This window comes from Amblyomma mixtum, chromosome 3, assembly GCF_055824585.1.
Source record: "Amblyomma mixtum isolate Tamu chromosome 3, ASM5582458v1, whole genome shotgun sequence".
NCBI lineage: Eukaryota > Metazoa > Arthropoda > Arachnida > Ixodida > Ixodidae > Amblyomma > Amblyomma mixtum.
In genome coordinates, this window is record NC_143014.1 from 60,605,876 (window position 1) to 60,630,498 (window position 24,623).

Sequence of the window (24,623 nt, forward strand, 5' to 3'; positions counted from 1 at the left end):
CATCCTGCTTGAGAGTGGACGCCCCTCACTGCGGGGATTCATTCATTCATTCATTCATTCATTCATTCATTCATTCATTCATTCATTCATTCATTCATTCATTCAAAAGGCCCCTAAATGCCCTCATGGTTGATGGTATTTCATGGGAAGGGGAGGTGGGACAAACAGTACACAAGGTGCAGTAGTATGCAAGAAAGCAGAGAAAGCAGCTTGCTATTGCTCAGATTTCTCAACTATATATCGAACTTAAGCGTGTGCGCACTAAAAGCCTCTAGGTGTTTTTTTTTTTCCCTGCGTTCTCGCGTACAGCGTGAAGTCGACTGGAGCTGAATGATTTTGTACGCACATCACGCTGCTGTATACCTCATAAGCTCGACGCGTTAAGGACGTGGAATATATATTTAAAAAAAAATCGGGTCGTGGTCATCGGTCGGCGAATCCGTCTCGCACCGGGCCGTAGAAATAGGTCAATACGGCAAGGGCCCTCCGTGCCCCCCGCATGTGAAGCCAGCAGGCCGGGCAACCAAAACAGAGCCATGACGACAACAAGCCCGCGGCAAAAGATAAACACGCACACAGACGCGCGTGGTGAGGAAATAAGAAAGGGAAAAAAAATAAGTTAGACGGCGCTTGAGCTCTCTCCGATAAGGTCCCGAGTCCATCGGCCATCCGGGCCACGTGATTAATGCGCATGCTGTCATGTTTACCAAGAGTCGCATGCAGGCCATGTCCTCCCTACGTGTCCGGCATGCTGAAGCAGCCATTAGCTGCGCTCCCGTTAAGCGACGTTTCTTTTATTTATTTGTAATTTTTTTTTTGCTGCCCCTGTTTGTTAACGGCGCCTCGACCGGTGCGTCGTGGATCTGAAAGCCCTTTCTAAATGGTCTCTCGAGTCTTGGCCCCTTTGTTGTTAATATTTTTCTCCCCGTGTCCGCTTGCTGCCGTGTGTGTTTAACCTGCCACTGTGGCTGTCTGGGTGATTGGGAAGGCGAAAGGTAGCGGCGCAGGACAGGGGGGCGCCGAGGAACAGGGCAGGCCCCCGCTTGGAAACGTCAGCCGCGTGGCGCGCTCGGGGCGCGGCGTGCGCTGAGGACCAACTATAGGGGCGCCTTTTTCTTTTTTTTTTTTCCACTTTGCTCTGGGAACGTGCCGCGCTGCTGGGCGACTCGCTATGCATAGGCTCACCAGTGGCAACAAATAACAAAAAAATCTAGTCGCGGAACACGTTGTCAGGCACGACTCATGATCGGGTCGCCTATGTTGGTTGCGCCGTATACCCAAACCGCGACGCTAGCTCGGCCACTCTCCGTAAGTAGCCGTACATGCTTCCGTGTACAATGTACCGCTCTTCCCTGTCGAGACAGTATATAAGAGAGATAGAGAGAAACTTTACTGGAGAAGAAAGAAATAGAAGAAGTTAGGAAGTTTTCAATTAGCAATAATTCAAACCATTTAATTTTTTCTTTATTTTGCGAATAAGTCGCCGCGGCACGCTCGCGGCAGACAGGTCTCAAAAGATTAACTACATTCTTTGCTTTTTACCCTTTTATTGACACGACTGAAGGTCGATACGTCATACCACGGCCAGCCAAAAGCGAAAGCACTTTAGAAGAAATTCAATTTGAGCTGGATGGTGTACAGTACCATCCCTTTAGTTGTTGTCGGGGTACCTGATTTCGATCGAAGCTCGAGGAGGCTTTGGGTAGAGGCCACAGGACTCTGCCATACACATTTATTATATTTTGTTCTTGTTAATAGGATTTCAGATAGATAAACTTGGTGAAATCAATATCCTCCAAGTCACCCGGTCGTCTGTTTACACGACTGGATGCCACCGAGATATGCACCTTTTTTTTTAGATTTCGTTTGTGTTCGGCGCTATAGATATGCTCTTTATCGCTATTGGATGGCACGTCACAACAGCCGTCCTCTTCCTTTCACTAGAAATCATTAGAGTTTTACTCTGTTGGGTTTCTGTATATTTTATGAGTAGTACTAGGAGATGCTGATAAGTCGAGTTTTACTTAGAAAAATCAATGATACAGGAAATGAAACTCGCTACTTATTCAACATATTCCCTACGAAGGGGAATGCACTTTTGTCATCGGTCCCGCAACTTCTGTAGGCGTTTCGGGAGAAAGGACTATCGTTTTGCATCAACCATCCGTTTGCAGCAGATATGTGACGTATTCATGGGCAGAAAAACGTCTGCCCTTCAAGTGTTTATTAGGATTCGGAATCAAATGATAGTCTCTGGGAGATAGATCATGTGGGTAAGGCGGATGTTGAACTACTGCAAATCTAATGTGGGTCAGTTTATGCACAATTATAGGTTTGTATCCTGGGGCATTGTCAGGAAAAAACAGCACTCCCTTCGACAGCTTTCCGCGACGTTTTTAATCCACCTCCTGCCTGACTTTGTACAATAGGGAATTATAATAAGCTGCTCTGAAAACGGCATCCACTTCTAGACAATCCACAAACACAACTCCAACCAACGGAGTGAACCACCTTGCGGGCTGACCCTTGCTTTGGGAATTCCTTTGATCGGGGTGAACCCGGCTCTCTCCACTTCTCTTGGGGCTCTGGACCATGCGAAAAAAAAAAAGAAACATGTCTCGTTCATTGTGACGAGCCATAAACAAAGAGCTTGCTTCATCTGCCTCAAAATGCAGAAGAATGGCCGAAAAAAACCCGCCACACGTTCATGCTTATGGCCATCATTCAGGCATTGGGGACCCACCTGGCTGGAACCAGGGGCGTAGCCAGGGGGGTGCTTATGGGGCTGTAACCGACCGCAGCGTGGCCCAAGTATATATATCGCGACTTCTATCATAGTTTTCTTTACGTGTGTAAAGTTTACTATCTGTGATTGCGTCAGATGTTTATTTGCATTGTTTGACGCGTTATATAGAGTGGCTTTTGCTTAGATACGTAGATTTAATGGAGACATACGAGTATTTAAATATCTTGTTGCGAGGTTCTGTGTATACATAGTGACTTTGCTTCCAATGACACTCTCTTTGTCCTTTATCAAGTTGTATCTTCGCATTTCTAATACTCCATTTTATCTTCGCACTTCTAATAATATTTTGCAGAACTCTTCGTTTATACATGTGCTCGCTGTTCCGACTGAAATTTCGGTGCAATTACTCGCAATACATGACCGGTGACGGCTGCTGCTGCGCAGTACACTGGAACAGAGGACAGCGTCGTTGAGATTTTTTCCTGGCCGTTGCATATGTACAAAAATGTAAAGGTTCTTGAACGACCAAGTTTCACTAAAATATTTGTCCTCTACTTCCTAATTTCATGGCCTTTACATTTTTCATATCAGTGGCATGCACTGCTTTGCTGGTTTCGGACTGATATAGTTCTCGACTTCGTGTGATAATTTCTTAACTTTTTAAATGCGCAAAAACATGGAAGCATTGGTATCAGTTATGTATGCCACGATTTTAAGCATGAAATGCTTTTAGCCCCCGTTGTCGGCAGTGTGGTGACGTCACGCCGAGACCGAGAGCCATCATCCGGGCACTGAAATCCACTCATCCGGGCACTGAAATCCAGTCATCCGGGCTCTGAAACGAGAACATCCGGGCACCGTACGAGACTTAACGAGATTTAACGAGACTCTGTAAGCCCACCTACGCGACCGGCATGCAAGCGCCGGTTGGTCTCCAAAGGAGTCACAAAAAATAACTGCTGCCAGTGCCTTCTCAATGTTTATCAAGATATCAGTCGCTGTGCGTTTGATAATGCACGGAATTATAATTTCCGATTTCTAATAACGCGTGCAAAACGCACATAAATGCCACGATACACTTCGTTGTCATACGTGATCTCTTAGGGGCTTCGCGCATCGAAGCAAAGCCGCGCAGGCGCACAGGGGCCCGGGGGAGAAGCGCTGCGTTCAAAGGGCAAGGCATCGCGCCGAACGGGTGGTGGCGTTCCTCCCTTCCATTACGGTGTGGTTCGGGTGTCCACCGAGATGGCAGAGAATTACTGCGCCATTTCCTTTCCTCAAAAAACCTTGCGTTCAAATGGCAAGGCATCGCGCTGAACGGGTGGTGGCGTTCCTCCCTTCCTGTACGGTGCGGTTCGGGTGTCCACAGAGATGACATTAGGCCCGTAAACATTTCATGCTTACTCTACTCTCGGTTACGGGAGAGGCAGAGATTTTTTAAGACATGCGAATGCATTCTTTATTTAAAAAAAAAAAAACACACTTATCTCACTTGTCCAAACAGTGCGTTGCGTTATCTAATACACAATGGCACTGTCAATATGGTAGTGTAGTTATTATTATTGCGTTTTATCCCTCCACAAATTCTATGAAGAGGCCGCGCTGCAACATGAGCCCCCCCCCCCCCCCCATTCATCCAGAACAAAATTCCTGGCTACGCCACTGGCTGGAACCGAAATGTTTGGCATACCAGTTAGTATGTAACTAATGCGCACTTGCGAAACGTTCAGGGTCCCTGCTAAGCAGTTAGTGATATCCTTCTACACCCACCGTTTCACTGCAGCGTATGAAGCGGCTATCCGCTAAAGCTACTGACGGAGTAGCTGACAGAACTATCACTTTATGGGTTCGCCTTTCTCTCTTCCTCCGCTACTCTCTCCCCACCTTTTTCTTCTCCCCCTGCCTTCGTTACAGACCTATTGTCATCCTTCGCCAAGCTCTTCGCTTTGCTAAACCTCTGCCGATTACGCCGACAACGACGACGACGCGCAAGCCAGGAACGGGTTTCTAAGGTCCGCGCTCTAAAAATTGCAGCGCTTTGTTTAGGGGGAACGTACAGGGACCTTTCGCACTTCTGTGAATGCGAAATCGAATCCGATAGGATAGGGCACCAGCCACTTGTGCGTCGCTGGAAAGTACGCCCACGTATTTGCCTCGGCTGAAGGCGGATCAACGCCGGCGGGCTTACCATGGAGTGCTCGGCCGCTCCTGTTCCTAGGAAGCAGGATTTCTTCGAGTCCGCAGCTATTTCTCGCTGTCGCCTGGGCAACACGCGCACGTAGAAGTGACGTCCCACTTGCAGCGCCGTTGTAATCAGCACGCACGTCCTTGTCTCGGGCTGTGTGCGCTAGAGCGAGCAAAGCTGCTGTCACGGGCCAACTGGAGCGAGTGAAGCAAAAAATAATTAAGACTTCTACCATCGCTTCAGATTTCACTTTCCGCCGTCGATCGTGGCTTGGCGAGAACAGCCCGAGGGAGGAAGCAACGCCGCCGCCGTGCACAGCTGGTTGCGGCTGTCGCGTCGACGAGAGACGATCCCGCTGAGTTGGCGCGCGCCGAAATGTCGGGGGCGAGTTCCGGCGTGTTTTGAGCGCTGCCGACGGAAGCCGCCCGGCCCGCTACTTCATTGGCTGCTGTCAAATTTTTGCCGTCGCTGCAGCCAGCGTTCCGATTCTGTTTGCGGGCCCTTCCCCTCCTTCCGCCCGCAGCGCTCTCCGTCGGAAGCATTAGACGCCTGGATGGCCCTTCTCTGCGAACATTTCCTGGCGCCGCCTTCAGCTACCGTGCGCTTGTTTGCTTGCCTGTCCCGAGTCCAAAAAAAGTTTGTCGCTCGTTGGTTTAGTCGCGCTGATTGATGGTGCGCATTTGGCGGACTTATCGGTCGGAACTGGCAAAGACGTCGTCGAATAAAACGCGCAAGCACCGAGCAGCAGCGGCGGAGCCAGCAGCAACACAAAATATCCCAAATGTAAACACCGCGGGCCCACTTCGCGCTCTGTCGAAGAGAGGGAGGCCGAAGAAGGGGAGAGATTGAAGCCATCAATTTAACTTTTGTGATCATCACTCCGGCGTAATCCTTCTCGAATGTTGGCTTTACGGGGCCATTTCTGGAAACACAACGCAGTGCTGTAAAATAAGCCAAAGTCTAGAAGAATACTCGTCCAAGAGAAAAAGCGGTGCCCCGGACGCGATTGGAAGGGCCGCTGTGTTTTCCTTTCTGCCTCGGACCGCTTACCCTTCCGTTCGAGGGAACAAACGAACCGACAGGACGCAATGCATGCGGCCCTCTTTTCGCCTTCCTCGCCCAAATTCTGATGTCGCAGTGCAGACGTGCTTTCACGCAACACTAAAACAAGAACTCATGAATGACGTTTCTTGCGCCATCTCTTGACTCTGTTTCAACGCCCCATAACTGTTGCGAAGTATTTTTCGCGCAGAATTACAATTTTTGCCTTATTTGCTTTGCACAAACAAAACTCTATTGCTATTACAAAGGGCACTTAACCACTAGAATGCTTCCACAAACATTGTTTGGGCTGCGTAGGATGGTATATGAGATAGCATTCTGTTCCCGTGTTTTTGTGACTGCAGCAGGGAAATCAACCACCTACGCTATCCTATATATGTCCGTCGTAAGGCATTGCATTAGGGAGATGTGGGTTTACGCGAGCTGCCTCAGTCGCTATGGCTCGTTTTTATGGCTGTTAGCTGTTTTATGGCGCCACGTTCGCTGTTTCGTGCAATTTCGTATGATGGTAAAAGAAAAAAATCTGTCGCTTCAATCTTATCTACGGCGTTGTAGCCTTTCGCGCCAGATCGCTATCACGTTAGTAATCCTGCTCTTCTGACCGTTTCCGTCTTTTTTTGCGCGTGTGTTGCAGAAACCAGAAGCCCGGTGTCAATGTGCTATCTCTCCGCCGCAAGTCTTCTGACGAAGGTAAGATATGCAATTGTTCACGACGACGTCACATTTAAATGGTCCCAGTTTCCCCGTTTGCACTATGTGCCAGCCTCGGAAAGCTCATTAAGAAGCAACTTTTCAAATGAACTTTCCAAGGCAATAAACCGGCAGCGATGAATAGCTCTATATTCATACTTAAGACTTCGACCAATAAAAGAATGCGCACTGTCCGCTCCAGCTACAGCTGTCACAGACTGCATTTGTGTTGGCGGAGAGAAGTCGAAACAAATACGCGTTTAAAAACAGCCGCTTTACATCCCAATCAGGGAGTGGCGCTTTGCGTGGAACCGCCGCTGGAGTACAGGAACACCCGTGGCCCTGTATGTGACGGGGGATTTTCGAGTCGAAACGGAAAGTGCGGGCTTTACGCGGCCGTACTGCTCGCGCATTTTCCAAAGGGCCGCCCGTTCACCCCCCCCCCCCCCCCCCCCCCCCCCAGGACTGAAAACGTTTGGACAGCGTGTTTCCTCGAAATTAAACTGGCCTGACTAATCGTTCTTTAATGGCTGGCGGACGCAGCGTCAGGCGCTGGCGACGCGAACCAAGCTTCCGACGCTGCGGACCGCGCCGCAGCACGCGCCGTGCGGCTGCCCCGCGCCTGCCAAGAAAATTTGTAGCGCGGCCCACACTGCGCTCGTTATGGACGCTGGCGTTTTATCCGCGCGCCCTTGTGGCGCCGCGCATCGGTTTCGCCCCAGCGCCAGGCATCGGCTGGCGCGACGGAAGGGAGCAATTATTTACCCTCCGAAAAACGACCTGTCTCCAGACGCCGCCGAGCCCACCAATCATTCTGGCCCACCAGACTTGAGCGTAACCGCGGCGGCGGCAGCGCGATAAGCGTGATAACGCCTCCGCCGTCGCGCCGCCCATCAGTCGGCCGCTGCCTCCGGTGGGCGCCATACCGGGGCAAATTGAGCCCCGGCCGCAGCCCCCGCTCTGAGCTGCCATTGTTGTCGCGGCGTCGCCCTGTCCGCGGTCGCAGAAGGGGCGAGAGGGAAAGTGCCCTTGTAGGAGCTCGCGGACAAGGCGCGTAATTGTTTTTCAGCCGTCAAACACTTTCTCGGAGACCGTAATACCCGCCGTTATCAATAAAGAATGCTCCCTTTTATATCTCTCTCTTCCTTCGTTTGGTAATTTTCGTCGTTTCTTCCTTGTTCGTGTCGTCGCTTATCTCTATCTCTCCCTCGCTGGTCGACACGTTGTTCGATCGTGTCAGCATGGTAGGAAAGCGCGATTCGCTGGCGCAACTAAACTGCCGATTAATGCTGGCACAGATTGCGTCGCATTCGAAGCTACCAGCCATGCTAACACGCGGAACATTCATTCGACATGCGGTAGCGCTGAGGTCGATCTCAGCGAGCCGTTTCCCGATACCGCGTAAGGCTTTGGCGATCGATGCGGGAGGTCCCTGGCTTTGATTCTGCGCCCTTATGTATAGCTTGAACAGCTAAGGCTCGTTTCATGTGGTAGCCGAACGCGTTAATCGACAGCGACTGGAATGTAGCTAATTATTTTTCGGGAAGCATTCCTTACCGTGTTTTCTTTCTTAAAATAAATCATCGGACAACCACTTTCTGTGCTCTTCCTTCTGCAAATCTTCTCTGTATATTTTTGAATTTCACTCTGCTGTCAGTAGAAGTAACCACCTTTAGTGAAAGCGATGTCGCTCTTCCCACTTCCTTAAATTTCTGGCATTTTTGCTTGCGTCTGTAGCGGACACCTCAAAATAAGGCGCATTGCTAGATTCAGTTTGGTCAGGGGCGTACTTGTGTGCAGTAAAACAGATTCATAGATATCGCTGATCAAGCTACAGGTTACGTAAAGGGTGCTGCTGCATTACAAATGCAGTTCACAGTATGCTGTTGACTGTGGAGCATTACTGTAATGCACTGCTTTCCTGCGTTTCCCTGCCAAACCCCTACAGCGCCGTGTCGAGACGATGTTTTCTCCATATTACGGCGCTTGGATCATTTTTATATATCGCACGCCGCAGCTTATCAGCACCTTCTAAACGAAGAGGTATTTTAATGCTTTGTGAAGCGCTATTTCGTGTCTTATTAAAGGATCAGCTGCCGGCAACTACTACTCCTGTTCTTGCTGAAATTTTTATCAAATCAAATCAATCAGATCAGTAGTTATTCAACATTCTTCCGCAATAACATAAGAAATGCTAAGACAACAACAAAAAACCTGGTACAAGCAGCCTGATGAAGTTCCACCTTTCTTGTTTGGCAGTGTTCTGACTCTTCTTCTGCATTAACATGCGTGACATGCGTAAAATTGCAAAAAGAGAACCTTTGTGCGCCTCTTGCCATGCCATTATTGTTTATGCCGGGCGTTAAATACTGTAAAATTCGGCGTGCCCTGCGAAAGCCGTTGAGCGAGGGGTTTTGTGAAATTCCGTACGGCAACTCTACTCCTAAGGCGTTTTTTTTTCCCCAACTACCAAGATTTTTGCGTAGCTTATAAAGGTAGTGCAGCCGACGCATTATTTGAGTACATTTTATCCGTCTAAATCACAGAAACAGTACGCGAGCCGTCTGCTTGCTCTACTGAGTTTGCCGGCCTCATGTTACAGGGCTTTGGACGGCCGTCTTTCTGAGTGTAACCCTTTCTTGTGTTAACGGACGGTCCGCAGAGAACTGCGCGTTTTGCGCAATGCTGTCGGCCTCACGGCTGTCTTTTGCGTTGGGAAGGGTGTTTCCTAAGGAGCCGAGCACAGAGTGCCGACACACCACTGGCCTTTTCTGTGGTCATCGATACCTCGGCCCAGCCGCTCCTGACAGCAGGCGGTGGAGGAAAAAAAAAAAACAAAAGCGAGAATCGACTTTGCGCACAGCTGAATGTCAGTTTCGCTGGATGGGTTTCCTAAAGGGTAGCCTTGTCGGTGGGCGAAACGTTCTTGCCTAACTCAGGGCAGAAAAGAAGAAAAGCTCATGCCTATTCATCCCCACGTGCCTCCTTGTGCTGTTCGTTTCCCGCGGGTGCTCTTCTGCGGAAAGGAGGTTTCGCAACACTTCTGGGAAGGCACCGCGTAGCACTTACGTACAACGCGTAGCACTTAGTAATAACGCCTAAGTGCGAAAATATGCCTTACAGCGAGAGATTTTAGTTTCCCTGTAACTGAGTAAAGATTACTCAAGAGAAATGAACTTCTTTGCAGTGCAATCTTCTTTGCAGTGCAGTGCAATCAGAGGGGGGAAATTCACATCATCTGTTTGCGCTGTGGCCTAGAAAAATCCCGTTTGTTTTCCAGAAAGCAGTGTTGTTTCGAAGCACGTACTCGCCGTTAGAAGCCGCTGGGGTTTGCTAACGGAAATATCAGCAGGAAGAACATTATTTCTTACCACGAAATGGAAAATAAAATTGCAGTTTTCGATGATCTCGCATTTTCTGATTAGAAGGGTTGCAGTCAAAGAGAACCTACAATGACGCTGGCGGGCCTTCTGGCTTTCTTTTTCTCTCCTACCCGGCTGTGAGCTACCGCAAGACCGAAAGTTGCCTGATATCGATTTTCGCATATTATCATGACTGGAAGAAAGGTTTGACCGAAAACGGGCTTCTGTTCCCCTGCGGTACGTTCACGGCGCTCTATGTGGTGCTCGGAGCAAAGGATTTGCAAGCACACAACAGACAATATGCGAAATGCGGAGAGCCATCTTTTAGCTCTCCGAGAGCTGGGCCCGCCATGTTGGTTCGGTCAAGAAAACGAAACCGGTTCCTTGCGTTGCGTAAAGACGGCTGCGCTCCGTGTGAAAGGTGATATGCCGAAGTACTGTTGCGCTATGCTGCGCATCCTACGAGGATACTATACGTGTGCGGGAATCAGGTATTCGTTTCAGCTTCTCGTCTACTACTCTTTTACTGTGCGCGAGCGTTTTACTAACACCAAGTGAAATGCAAGGTATCATATGTGTTATGTGTAACTCTTAGCATAGGGTTGCGCTAATTATATTGCAGAAGGAACGATACATATGTGTAGGCGCGCCGACCCGTTACAGCGTTCGTTTTATGCGATGATTATTCACAAAACTTTATAGGTGATTTGTTTTCAAATTACGGTATGAAGCAGACTATTTGTTGCCTCTGATCAGAACGGGTACACGTTTCGTGCGTTTATTAACTCTCCAGCAGCGCACGATCCCGCGGATGTTGACATTATACCTATGTCTGCCGACACGAACTTGGACAAAGAAATAGACGGAGCAAATTTTTTCCAGCGGGTGTATGCTGGTGTTGCTAAAGCATGTAGTCTGACCACAAAAGAAGAGCTTTAATTAATTTACCGGCAAATTGTGGCCATACGCCCTCCGGTGCCGACTCTTGTAATCTTCAGCGCTAAACTTCAAGTGAAGGAGAGGACGCGCGGTAGGAGCATGCAGGTGCTAACTAAACGACAAGGTAGTAAAAGGTGGTAAAAGAAAGGATTTGGTAAAAGATGAGTGGTATAAGCAGTGCAGCGGCTGAAGCTTCAATTTTGAAATGCTGCTCGCGAGATTCGTGGCAATTTCACTGATATTAAGAAACCACGCTGGGAAATGACGCACCTGCTTGACCGAACCAAGATGGGAACCGGAAGCTACAGGCGCGGTGTTGCCAGACTTCCAAGCAGTTTCGCATATCGTCTATTGGAAACCTTCTAGGATGTTCTACAGTGATAAGTGTGAGAACACTTTTGGAGACCCAGCCGCCGCGGTGGCTCAGTGGTTATGGCGCTCGGCTGCTGACCCGAAAGACGCGGGTTCGATCCCGGCCGCGGCGGTTCAATTTCTTTGGAGGAGAAATTCTAGAGGCCCGCGTACTGTGCGATGTCAGTGCACGTGAAAGAACCCCAGGTGGTCGAAATTTCCGGAGCCCTCCACTACGGCTTCTCTCATTGCCTCAGTCGCTTTGGGACGTTAAACCTCATAAACCAAACCAAACCAAACTTTTGGAGACCCGCTCGTCCGATGACGTTCGTCACGCATTCTAGGACGGATCACATAGGGGCTTCTAGTCGCACTTTTTAAATCGGTCTTGGCCAAGTGTTTAGGGCACGTTCGTCCGCTTTTCCTTCTTCCACCTTAGAGACGCTTTCGGCCCCCTTCTTGCGATCGTGTGCAGCCGCAAAATGTTGCTGTTGCCAAGCGGTCGACCACTTCTCTACTAAGCGGCGCAGTCTCGATTCCGTAGACGCCTTTCGGCTGTCGAGTCATCCATCCCCACTCACCGGTCGCACCACTACTGTGCCGAGCACATGGACGCGGTTCATGCCTGCAAACACCGATTAGGTGCATCGTTCGCAGCCTTGCGGCGACGGCCTGGTGGTCGAAGACGTCAGTCAGCCAGGCCACTGGCTCCACGTCTGCATGTTTTATAATCCCTCTTCGTACAGCAGATATTTTTTGTTTCCGGTTAATGAAAGCACGTCGTCCCCTTTCATGTTGCTCGAAATCACGTGTCCGCACCTCAGTAACGTTGCTCGTCGTTGCAACTACGCATTCGGCCGAGCTCTTATTCCGGTCGCCATGGCTTCTCACGCCCAACAATTCTGGGACAAAGGCATTTTTCAGCGAGAAACCGTTTATGAACGCAGTTTTTTCACATAATGTAAGATTTCACTATAACAATCAATATACCCGCAGATCACCCGACGGAGTCTCGTACCTTTTTAAAATAACGTTCTTACTATCGTGAAAAGCATTCCCCGTTGACTCGATCGATGGAAGCACTTTAAAAGAAAGATTTTGCTCCATATCACAAGAATGGACCATAGCCCTCACTATTTTCATAACACTGTCTTGAAATATTCTAATTTTAAAAATTTTTGTCCCAGATTGTTCAACATGCTTTGGCGTTTTGCGTTCCGATGGCCGACGTGCACGTTCAGCAGAGTAGGCCATACAGCTATTGCTGTGTAAATGCTTATCTCTGAAGACGCAGGAAATTAACTCACACTTAAAGGGCCTAGAATATCGTAACTACTGATAATAATTGTGCTAAAAATCCCTTCCCTTTATGCGGCTGGAATTCACTACATATAAAACAGGTTTGTTTCGCGTTCCATTCCGTTACAAGCCTGAAATGCGGTAACAAACGTAATAATAATAATAATAATAATAATAATAATAATAATAATAATAATAATAATAATAATAATAATAATAATAATAATAATAATAATAATAATAATAATAATAATAATAAAGATTAGAACAGCGTACGTACGTTTGACTGATTATGAAATGGCCAGAAATTCAATTCGCGGCTTTACTACATCCCGTGCTAACCGCATCATCGTCCCCTTATTCCTCTGCAGAGTACTAACGGTTGCGATCCCGAAGATGCACCTCATGCTCGCCAAGTAGCATCAGCTCCTGCCAGCGCAAACTGGCGCTGGCGAGCGCACTGTGAAGTGTTGGCCTATACAACCAAGAACTCGACGTCGCAATTTTCGGCTCGACTCGCGAGCTTAGTTTATTTGATGCCCAGAATTGGCCAATGACTGGCCGCTCTTAATCGGGCGAGACTAGGCCTGTGCCGCGCCGACTTGAGGCGTTTCATATTCGATGGTCGAGTTCGGGCAAAAGCTAAGTTCACGTCCCCGCAATTACAAAAACAACTATCGCCAGTGCCTCACTCCGAGGAGCTTTGAAAACTAAACGAAACGAAACGGAACACTGTAAAAGTGCAAAACAGGTTCCTCGCAACCAAATGCTTTTTCCTAGATGTTCATTCTTCATTTAGTGTAAGCCATTCATCTGTGAACGATGCTTGATGTGGACAGCACAGTGAAGCAGTGCGTAGAATTAATTCCGTGTTCTACATTTCCTTTAGTGGATATTAGTCATATTATTCGGATAATAAATTTTCTCGTTAACAGTGCCGAGAGAGAGATGCCTTGGTTTCTAGCAGCACTTCACGTGGCATGTTTCCGTGCGAGCTAATATTTAATCTTCGGTCTCTCACACGAGATGCTCACTATTCATTTGCGTTTACCTACCAAAAAGGCATTTGAGTTTGCAGTTTTACAGGTACCCGAACCACGACAAACCCGCGTTCCTGCGTTCTTAAAGTTTTCGGCACGTATGCCGCTCTTAAGCAAAAGGTAAACATCTCTATCGCTCCAACTATCGCGGGAAGTTTGCTGTAAGGCTGCCCATTTGGATTTGACTGCGGCGGCCTGTTTACCTATCATTTCAGACCGGACCAGTCGGAGCTGAAGCCTGAGAATGCGGGTACCAGTACACAGAGCACTGTACACAGACCTTCAGAGTCAAGACCTTAGTCGCGCCGCCATATGGAAATCGTCTTTATCGCTTTGCCCAGCAATGTATTTTGGGGAAGAAATCGCAGTCCTTGTCTCCTTCTCGAGACTTACATTTTTTTTTTTTATTTCAACGTAAAAGTTCATTTTCTCGTTGACCTAGGCGCAGGGGTAGCGTAGCGTGCTTAACGGCTAACGGAATCAGCCATCGATTAAAGCTTCGGGCAGGACCCGAGGCACGCACAGGCTTAGCATTGACACCGGAGCGGTGGGTCTAAACTGTCAGTAGTAGGAGAAAGGGAGGGGGGGGAGCGTGCTCTACGGAGCTGCGCAAAGTTCAGGTCCAGCCTCCCCTGCAGAGCGGGGCGGCTGTCTGCGTGGGATCCTTCCTTTGTGCGGCCCCTTCTAATCTTAAGCGAAGAAGCAACCTCGTGTTAAGCGCGTACACAGAGAAAGGGACCGCCCAAGAAGAAAGTCGCAATCCCCCAGCGGCGTGGAGGGCATCCGTGGGCGCCTCCTGATCCCCGGCGCTCCCTAATCCCGTCTTTTGGAGGGCAGCGTCAACCCGTAAGATGCGCTTCCCGGGGCACGTGACCTGATAGCCTGATGCGTCCCTACGCGAATACCTCCTCCGCCCCTTTGCCCGCCCCGACCCTCTTCCTCCGCGGCTCTCACGTTTCGAGCTCCACTCGCAGAGCCGAGTTGGAGAGCGGCCGGGAGGCGGTGGCGGCGGCAACTTTGTTTTCTGGGTCGCCGCCCTTGTCTTTGCGGTGACCGCTCTTTCTTTTGGCCGCTCGCCAGCCGCATTCCCTTGGGTATCACTGCACGCTCCGCGGCTTTTGATATCCACCGCCGCGTCTTTTTACTGCGCGGAGATCTCGCGTTACTGCGAGAAGGGAACTTTCTGTCTTTTCTTTCTCTCTGCATTTGTTTCCTTCGTTGCGCAGTGCGGTGCCTCGAGTGGCTCAGCCGAGTCCAACGTCGTCAAAACTCGTCGCCAGCGTCTCCTTCACGGTGTCGCTCTCGCTGCGCCTCTTTAACGGGGCCTCTAGTGCGTAACAGCCTGTATGCAGGGACGCGTTACGGAGGAAGGAAAACAAAAAAAGCCCTCGCCCCTTTAATGGTCCCGAAACATGCACCCCCAACGCGCCATCAGAATAAAAGAAAACAGTTTGTGGCTCTCATCAGTAGGCTCTTTCTCCACCCACGTGTACTAACGAAAGACAAAAAAAAAATGTTCTTATCTTCCTCGCTTCCGTTTTACAGTAGATTTATGTCAGGATAATAATAACGAATGGTATTCAGGGGAAGTTGCAAGCTCTCCGAGGCGCTTTTCTATCCGCTTCGTTAAGATGGATTGACTTGGGCGCAAGTTATTCAAGTGGTGCTTTTGGTATCGCACATTTACAGCGGTCGAATTATCCTTTATTTCTTAAATTTTCTGTGTTCTTTATGCGTATTTGCAAATGATGTTCACCCAGAAGGAAGGGAACTATAAACATCGACCGACTTTTCTGCGCAGTCTTGTCTGATACTGGGTGGAAAAAATAACTGAATGACCGAAGCAGGAGGTGTTGAAGTGCTCGAGAGTGTGTATGAAACATTCTGTAACTATAAAGATCTGCACCACCTCCGTGTACAGTCTCCTGCAACACCGCGTGCATATTCCCCGCACGTTTTACGGATACCTCCAGTGTATTAATCGACTATGATTCCCGAAAACTGGCTGTTACAAATAAGCTATAAGAAGGAAATAGTAGCAAAAAATCGTATAACCCAGTTATCGTTGTTCAGTCTGTAGCTAAATGCTTCCGTTGAGGGCCAGCTGCATCCAAACGTCACTTCTTTAAAAGCGAACAGGAACGCATGGTGGCGGTAGCGCGAGGCTTTTTGCGGCAGTTTTTTTTTTTTCAGCACTTGTTTTAATTCGTTGTTAAAGCACCTATGCCTCTAACGACTATATCGGCGCACTTATTTTGTCCGGGAAATTCTGTGCATGAGTTTGCGTCCACAAAATTCTCTGAAACAATATCTGCCCGCAATATAGAAATCCTTCACGACGCACGAATGCGCGGTGATCACGCTGTTGTGGAGTTACAGGGTGCCGACCCACTGAGGATGAAAACGGACACTTCAATTTTTTTTTTTTTTTTTTGCGCGCGATCCGAGTGGGAAGATCTTGGGGCTCTCAGTGCTCCCCGTTGTTTACCACAAAGCTGCTGCTTTAGGTAGCCTCCCCTACTGGCCTGTCTTGATTCATATTAGGACCCCGTGCCGATTATATACGGTTAACAGAAATGAGTTCTCGCTGGTGCCATGGCAAATATTCGTGGTGACATCAAGCGCAGTTTCTGACTCCTACAAACAAACCGACCTCGAGGCACACCTATGTTACGCTCACGACGGAGCTTGTCGCACAAAATACTCGGGGCATACAGGAATACACGTGGCGTAAGCATTCGTTAGACTCAGCAGGCCCGAAGTCAGCCATTATATGTAATGTCGCTTGCTCGTACTAGTCATTAACGTGCACTGTGCTTTGTGTCTCATGTGTTTTACTGTTGGGTCGCACTGGCCATGACTAAGAAAGTCCGTTAGTTACGAATAATCCCTCCCTATGCTTCGCAGACTAAGGACTGGGTACGTGGCAGACGACTAGCAAATAACTGCGCGCTGAAAGACCTGGTACATGTTTGCAGCGTCGAAGAACTTTGCATTAGCTCAATGGCCTCCTCAATGCACTTCACTGTTTTCAGCATGACTCCTGTCACTATGTCAGTAAATTCCTTCTCTGCGTTTTTCTTTTCTGTGACTAAAAGAATAAAATGAAAGCGAATCTGTCAGAAGCGAGTTTTGACAGCAAAGGGCATGATGCTGTCTGGGTATCTGCGAACAGATTATTACTTGAATGCTCGGTTCCAGCTACTAATACGTCAGCCTGTGAACATAAAAAATTGGATCAATGAGGAAATGTTCTGTACGGTGCAAATTTTGCGTAATTAAAAGCGTTCAGTTCCTTCTGGTAAAAAAAAAAGAAAATTGTCAGCAGAACCACAAACAGAATTTACAAGCAGTAATTGGTTTGGTTTATTGGGGCTTAGCGACTCAGGCTATGAGGGACGCCGTAGGGAATGGCTCCGGAAATTTCGACCACCTGGGGTTCTTTAACGTGCGCTGACATCGCGCAGTACACGGGCCTCTAGAATTTCGCCTTCATCGAGATTCAGCCGCCGCGGCCGGGATCGAACTCGCGTCTTTCGGTTTTACAAGCAGTCAGTAATGCTCTACGAGAAGATAATGACAGGATGGGTGAACGAAAGGACGGTATCAACAAAAAGATTTGCTCGTATGATTGATTTGTGACTGGAAAGCGCCTGAGCTCCTGCGTATGTCGAACCTTAAATAAATTTGCTTTCAGTAAGCGAGAGGGGGGAAAGAAGCAAAAATCAGTAACACACTAGTACCAAAGTTAACACGAGTAAAATACGTACACGCGCTCTAATGCACGCATGCACACACACACGCACACACTCGCACGCACACGCGCACACGCACACATGCACAAACGCACAAACGCGCACACAATAACACTCAGCCCTTGTTTTGGAACAGTTGTCACTTGTCTGCGGCAATACAGCACATCACATAGACTCTATCAGTACCACGCCCGAGTATGGTGCGAAAATGTCGCGAATATTGGGCACGCAGATTTTTAAAGAGAAAATGACGTTAGGATTCACGCAGATGAGGCAGACAGCCTGTAGTTTCTTGAAGGTGTACATGGTGACGAAATCGCAGTATGGATAGGACAATAAATTTTAAAGAGCAGCAGCGTAAGGACTGTTTCCGGGCCCCTTTTCAGCCCACATGTTAACCTACGTTCTCCTATTTTATTTATTTAAGCTTTTTGTGATTTCAAAGGTGAAGGAAGCGAAATTTCTCAATAGTAGTAAGACCTTCATTTTACCGCGAAGAACAAAAAACAAGAAATTGCGAAAGGTTAGCACTTCGGTTCCATGAGCCCTGCGCGCTTCTCTCGTCCCGTAAGGATTCCATCACAAGTGTCAATTTTTAACCTTTCGCTCAGTGCCCTCTTTTGAAAGAGAATTGGCTGAGCAAAAGACAAATACCTCTTCTGACTTGATAAACCTGCCATGATGGTACAATTATGAGGTGTCCTCGCCTTTCTTAAAAACAAGCACCTATACCATTGGACTATATTGTTTTTTTTTTTTTCACTAGCTCGCCCAACCATGCTTCCGTTCTCTGTCTTTATATATTTTTTGTCTCACCGCTTCCAGCCCTGCACTATCAGGTTCCGTTTGACGCTCTTATATTTTACTTGCGCTCTATTCCGAAGCTCAAAGCGAGAACGGGAGCACGAAGAACAGCAGGGGGGGGTCGCTCCGAAGTCAGGCGACGGGTAGGCAGGACGGGTAGGCACCGCGAATCTGGCCGATTATTTATCCTGGCGCCCCTTTTCTCCGTCCCTTTGGCGGGACCGAAATGAGATCCCGCCAAGGGAATCAATACGGCGTAGCAGCGCCAGCCCGCCGAGGACAGTGGACTCCTGAATTCGAGATTTCCTAGCGGCGGTGGCGGCTCTGCGGCGCAGTATTGGCTGGACGTCTCTATCGCCGACATCCGCGGCGAAACAGCTGCCTTGTGTTTTTGTGCGCCAGGAGAGGAGCTCGGCCCTCTCCTCCTCCGCTGAGCGCCGCCGGCCTCGCTGGCGTGTTTGCACAGGAAGCGCTTGGCTTTCGAAAGGGGGGAGGACAGTTCTTCCCGTTGTGCATGTCGAACCCGTATCTTCTTTTTCCTTACCAGCCCCGTGGAGGAAGCTGCGCGGGGGCGCTCCGTGCCGTTTACACTTGGACATCCCCGTTCCCTGCAAGGCGTTGTCGCAAAACTTGAGTCGAACGGAGCGAAATTGAATCAGCCATGTTTTCCTGCTCCCGGATCTCTCTCGTGCGGTTCGCGAGCAATGCTGACGCCTTGGTATGCTCGCGAGAGATGAAGGGTATGGAGGGGTCTGGTAGGCGCTGTTAATTTAGTGGCTTCAGTCCAAAAGTTTCACTTTTGCACACACTTACAGAATGAAAATTCCAAAGCAAGCAGAACGTGCGTTTATATAATTGGCTGTTTCTGGCTTCTTTTTCTCCTTCATAGTTGGGCATAAACGGGTGCTCGTTGTAGTAGTTCTACTCTTGATTTCATAGTTCGCGGCGCATCAACTGCCATCGGTTGTAAAAAGCAACCAGACGGACCTTTCAAATGAATTGGCAGGAATTTGTCTGCATCGCCGCTCAGCGGCGGCCGCCTTTTCAGCGTCGTCCAACGATCGTGGATGACGGCCGATGGGCGTCGTCCAGGAAAGGTTCAATCGCACGGGGCTGCACAGAGGAAGACAAAGCGCGTGTTCTTTTGTCCGGCGGACCCCCAGCCGGCGTCCACGGCGCGAGAATTCCCCGCTAGGCGACCGTCCTGACAATGACCGATCGAGCTTTTCTCGGCCAATGATGCGAGGGTCTCCATACGCGGTGGCCGTCGCGAAAGCTTCCGCTTCCGACCATGTGCAGATGAAACCGTAATCAGCGTCCTGCCTAATGGAGTGCACGCACTCGGCGGCAGCCCTCCGCAACACTTCCTGTCAAGTCGCATTGTACGCCGTCCCTTGGTGTGCAAGAAAAATGCGAGGAAAATACGAGGGCGTATTATTACTACCAACAGAGAGCATGTGTGCACTGCTGCACGCTGGAAGCATGCTGAAAGCATGTGAAATATATGAAGCATTCTGAGGGAGCCCCAAATTGCTATGTCTACTCTTTTGGTAAGCGGAGGGGGCGGGGGGGGGGGAGGATATTATTCTAATATATTATTCTATCACATCTCTGAGGCGGGCTAATGATTAGCCTCGAAGGGAAATCTAGCCTATGCTCAGTGGATCACTCGGTGCCGAAACAGACTTCTCAGCACAAACCACTTGTTGGTTATTTTGTCACTTTAGTTGCCTGTTTTTGTTTATGTCAACAATTACGCACCACATTCGTATCCTTTCTGGTGACCTAGCAATTTGTGAACAAGCATATAAGTGTTCGAGCGGCGACTTGATGTCCCATTTGCTAGAAACAATTTAAATTTTAGTGACGAAGCCTAACCAAAGAACAAACCAGTTAGCTTCAGCTAGCCCTTATTGACGTAGTCCTCTCTCTCTCTCTCTCTATCTCATGTTGAGAAAGAAAAAAAGAAGCAAGGAAACAAACACCGTCAGTTACATATGTAACTAAAGAAATGGTAGACCGACCTCTTCGTTCGTTAATTGATACAGGTTCGAATGCGCTGTGGGTGAGTGATCCTAACTGATATATCTGGTCTATGGGCTTGTGAAAGTGGCAGTATTCAAATTTTGTTAGTAGCTTATTTTTCAACCCGAGAAAAAGAAATTAGTGAAAAAAGCAATACCGTGATAAGCAGTGACACTAAATGAGCAGAACTTATCGCTTTCAAAGCCCCTTTGCAACTTTCGAATTAGAGCGCAAACCGTCGGACCGATGTTTGTAAAGGTTTCCTAATTTTACTCAGGCACTTAGTAAATGAGGTAGAATTTAAAAGATCATTACACTTTCTTAACTCGAGCGCTAACGACATGCAACTGGTTCCACAAGCCCGAAGTCCTGCGTATTTTTTTCTTTTTTTTAACCGGGCTCAAGTTAGCCTGGCTGGACGCCCTGCATAAAGATTGAACACAAATGCACACACTGTTAGCAAAAAAACACCCAAAAGGGTGTAAATGGCTTGTCCTCTAACGCACACCCAAAAGGAGGTTTTTTTTACTCCCTATGTATGGTGTTTTTATTTACACCCTTATATAAGGGAGTTATTTTGGAGTATAAAGGGAGTTATTTTGTAGTGAAAAGGGAGTAAATTTTCTACTACCCACAGAAATGAAGCCCAAAAATGGCGTCATGTTTATTTATCCTCATTCAGGCTCACTCTTACAGCAGTGACAGCGGCGGAAACGGGCAGTAGCACTGCGGGCCGCCGGCAACCCAACTTGGGAAACTGCGCTGCCCTAATGTGACCCCGCGTCACGCATTCTTTCCGCCGTCTGCTAGCCCAGCGGCGGCGTACGCGGCAGGAGTCGTCTGCTTGTCGTCTCCTTTTGCTGTACGAGCTCGTTTCGCTGGCCATGTTCGTAGATAAAGGGATGTAACCTTATAATCAGTAGTTCAAAACTGAAAAGGAGACGCTGGGTAGTTTTCACGGTCATGCACCACGCTATATTTGACCCAAAACCAGAGCAGAAAAGATGAAAATACACCTGATGGTAGTTTGGAATGGCAGTGCTTGCTTTCATATTCGCGTCATTAAGGCTTGGATTTTAAACATGGCTGAGGAAAAATGTGGCCTCATGAGCTCAATCAAGAGCTCAGTGTTGACACTATGTTCTATCACAGTTCCATGTTCATGCAACACATTGCGAGGACCACACTGAAAAAAGCCTGTGAGAATTAGGCCTAAGCGGGGGCTGTAACGGGGTGGCGACACAAACCAAGGAAAGTTAGATATGGTTAGAGCACTGGAGGCTTCACAGGAGCAATTCAATTATGTACCGTACTGTAGCGGAAAACGGCGACAAGCCGATATCTTGTACCGCGGCAGGCGCCCGTGAAGGAGCAGAAGTCAGCAGAGATCCGGCGATGATGGTAACCAAGCGGTCTTCACTCACCGCCGTTATCAGACGACTGACCAGAAGCAGACGAGACGCTAGGTGGCGGGGCGGATTGCGCAAATTGGTGTTTTTTTTTACTCCATTTCGGCACTGGTGGAGTATTTGGCACAATTAACTCCCTTTCTAGACTGGAGTAAATTCTGGTAAATCCTCATTTTTACTCCTTTATTCCCCCATGGGAGTAAAATGGAGGACAGTCCACCTTTTTACTCCCCACTCATGGAGTAAATGTTTTCACAAATGGAGTAAAAATGGTGGCCGCCACCCTTTTTACTCCCTTTTGGGTATATTTTTGTTTACAGTGCACGCCAATCCGGTTTTCTATGCTATACCGGAAAGCGCTATTCAAGATCGTGAGTCACGCTCGTTTGATTAGAATTACGGCCCTGCAAAGCTGCGCTAACAATGTAGAGCTTGCGGAAGAGAATTAGATTTTCGATGTTCCGAGGGAAACAATACGCTCAGCGCGCCGCCACTCCGAAGATAAACGCATTATTCTAAAAGATCCATACTCTTTTGGATGTTTTCTTCCTTACCTTCATTTTTTTGTTTTTGTCGTATGCACGGGTTCCACTGCCGTCGTGATACTGAAAACAAGGGGGAAAAAAGTGCACGACGGTCGTCAGGTGACGCAATCATGCCGCCTATATTGCAAAAGCAAAATTTTCAGCTCTCCGAGAGCGTTCTTTTTTATATTTACGTTTTATTTAATGCGAAATGCCGCGGGGGCGTTTTCGGGCCCTGTGCTACGTGTTGTTCTCTGCTCAACTGTTTCTGGGCTCCCTTTAATACCGATTACCTTTAAACCTTCGCTTCTGGAACACGACGCTTGTTTATTTACTTCATTACATTTTTTTTTCGCTTTCTTTTCTCTCGCGAGAACCGCGTGCTGGGCAACAAATCTGAGAGCAATTATCGGGAGTGGATGCGCCCTCGCACGCACTCATGAGTCCAAGCGAAAGAGAGGAGTATAGAACAAGAAAACGGGGAAAGGCGTTGTTTGCAGTACAAGTAGACAAAAAAAAATGCATCAGAAGGCGAAGTAGCTAGCAAGGGAAGAAATTACGATGAAAGTGCACTCATACGATACAGCAAGCATCTTCAAGAGACAAACCGCCCGGATGTGGAGATTCCAATCGCGCGAATGGCTTCAGGACTGTGTTTTCTCTAGTGAGGTCGTTACAAGAGTAATATAAAGAGCGATGGTGCAGTTTTCGACCAAACAGGAAAATTCCCTTTTTCCTAAAGAAAAAGCCTCTGAGCATCCTTCGCCAGTTTTCTTTTCATTTTGTTTTATTTTGTTTTTGTTTTTGTACATGCGCGCGCAAGCCTGTACCTTCTTCCACATATCAGGACACACTTCCGAGAACCGTGCATGTAATCGGTCACGGCACCACGCAACGCTCCTTTGTAAGTGAGCGCTACGGTGAGAAAGTTTTCGTTTTAAGCAAGGACCGTTTTTGCAATTCTGAGGACGCGAACACAGTTTTCAAATCAATGCTAAGTGCCCGGGTTTCTTTTTTCTCTGGTTATTTTTTTTTAATTCTCATATCTTCTTGCAAGTTTTTCACCTTTCTCTTTCCGTGGTGTTCCGGTTACTCTATCCGGGCACCGTTTCTCCGCAAGTGGTCTATTGCACGAAGTGGGGCCGCCGGAAGCTCAGTAAGAACATATGCGTCTTATTCTAGCAACGCATACTCTTCGGTGCAAGGGCAACGTGTTGGTACCTTTACTTTTCTTACAGAACTTAGTATGATGCAGTGTCGCGAAGTATATGCAGAATGACGAAAATAAAAAAGTTCGAATAAAGTACACGGTTACCTGCAACGTTTCTGGTATACAACAGGGCCAGATCCGGGGGTGGGGCTACTCCCCCCCCCCCCCCCCTCCTCCAGACCTTTCAAGCGAGATATTTTGAAGCAAAAGATGTTAAGGCTATGTCTCCCATTCCTGCGGTGTCGGTGCCAATATCGGCACAACACACAAGGTACCACAATTATCTGTTCGACTTTGGACCACGCTGAAACCTTTAAGGGTGACTTGATTTGACGACAGTTCTTCAGCCCCGTATTCATCTCGTATGAGTTACTCTCTAGAACAGAGATAAGTGCTTATCGGAGCGCACGTGGGGAGTGTTATATAAAATTGTACGAATTAATCATGCAAGTATCAGTCAACCAACTTTCTTGCCAGTGGGCAAAAATAAATGCCCCAAACACATGAAAATGTATTTTTTCTGCGCCCGAATAATGAAGAACAACGTCTTTCATAGATGAATTTTCAAATATTGCCTACTGTGGTGGCGTAATCAAAATACAGTACTCAATTTGGATTGCGCGCTCCGGCGACTCGTTCACCAGTCTGGAGTTAGTTTTATTATTGTTCAAGGATGTTTTAAGTGCTCTTCATGCTCATATTAGGTAATGCGACTTTGTTTCTGTGGTGTGTAAAATGCTTCCTGATGCTCTCCTAATCTCTACAACTTCAAACCAATCACGGCCTGCCTGAAAAGAGAAGATGCTGCATTGGGTGGAAAGGCGAAAACAAGAGGTGTGCGAATGCTATTTTTTGAAAACCGAATCGAATATATATAGTGTAGCCAAACACCGAATCCAATATGAATCGAATAGTAGCAGAACCAAATCAAATACTAATCGAATAATTTTACTAATATTTGCTACTTCTGCGAGTACTGATACAAAACAATTTATCCTGCGAAACAGTGAAGTGCTGGCGCGGACGCTGTGGTTCTGGGCTATATCTTATGGAGTTAAAGCTACAGCTGTCAAAATAGGCAACTCTGATCTCCACTAGAGAGTGCGCAACAAAGAGTCAGTATATTAACTCTAAGGTCGTCACGTGAAATGTGCAAAAAAATTATCGTTTGCTACTGACGCCATATCTCAGTATATAGATGACAGTATATAGAGCATATAGA

The 24,623-nt window shown here is 48.0% G+C and overlaps 1 protein-coding gene across 1 annotated transcript in view; it reads left to right on the plus strand.

The window, feature by feature from the left end:
* The window catches only part of LOC149350366 (protein O-mannosyl-transferase Tmtc3-like), a 359,942-nt gene that overhangs the window by 123,912 nt on the left and 211,407 nt on the right, over positions 1–24,623 (plus strand). The window contains exon 2 of the mRNA XM_089579380.1: positions 6,628–6,683. The gene's annotated coding sequence lies outside the window, so the exon portion shown is untranslated. The remainder of the gene's footprint in view (positions 1–6,627; positions 6,684–24,623) is intronic.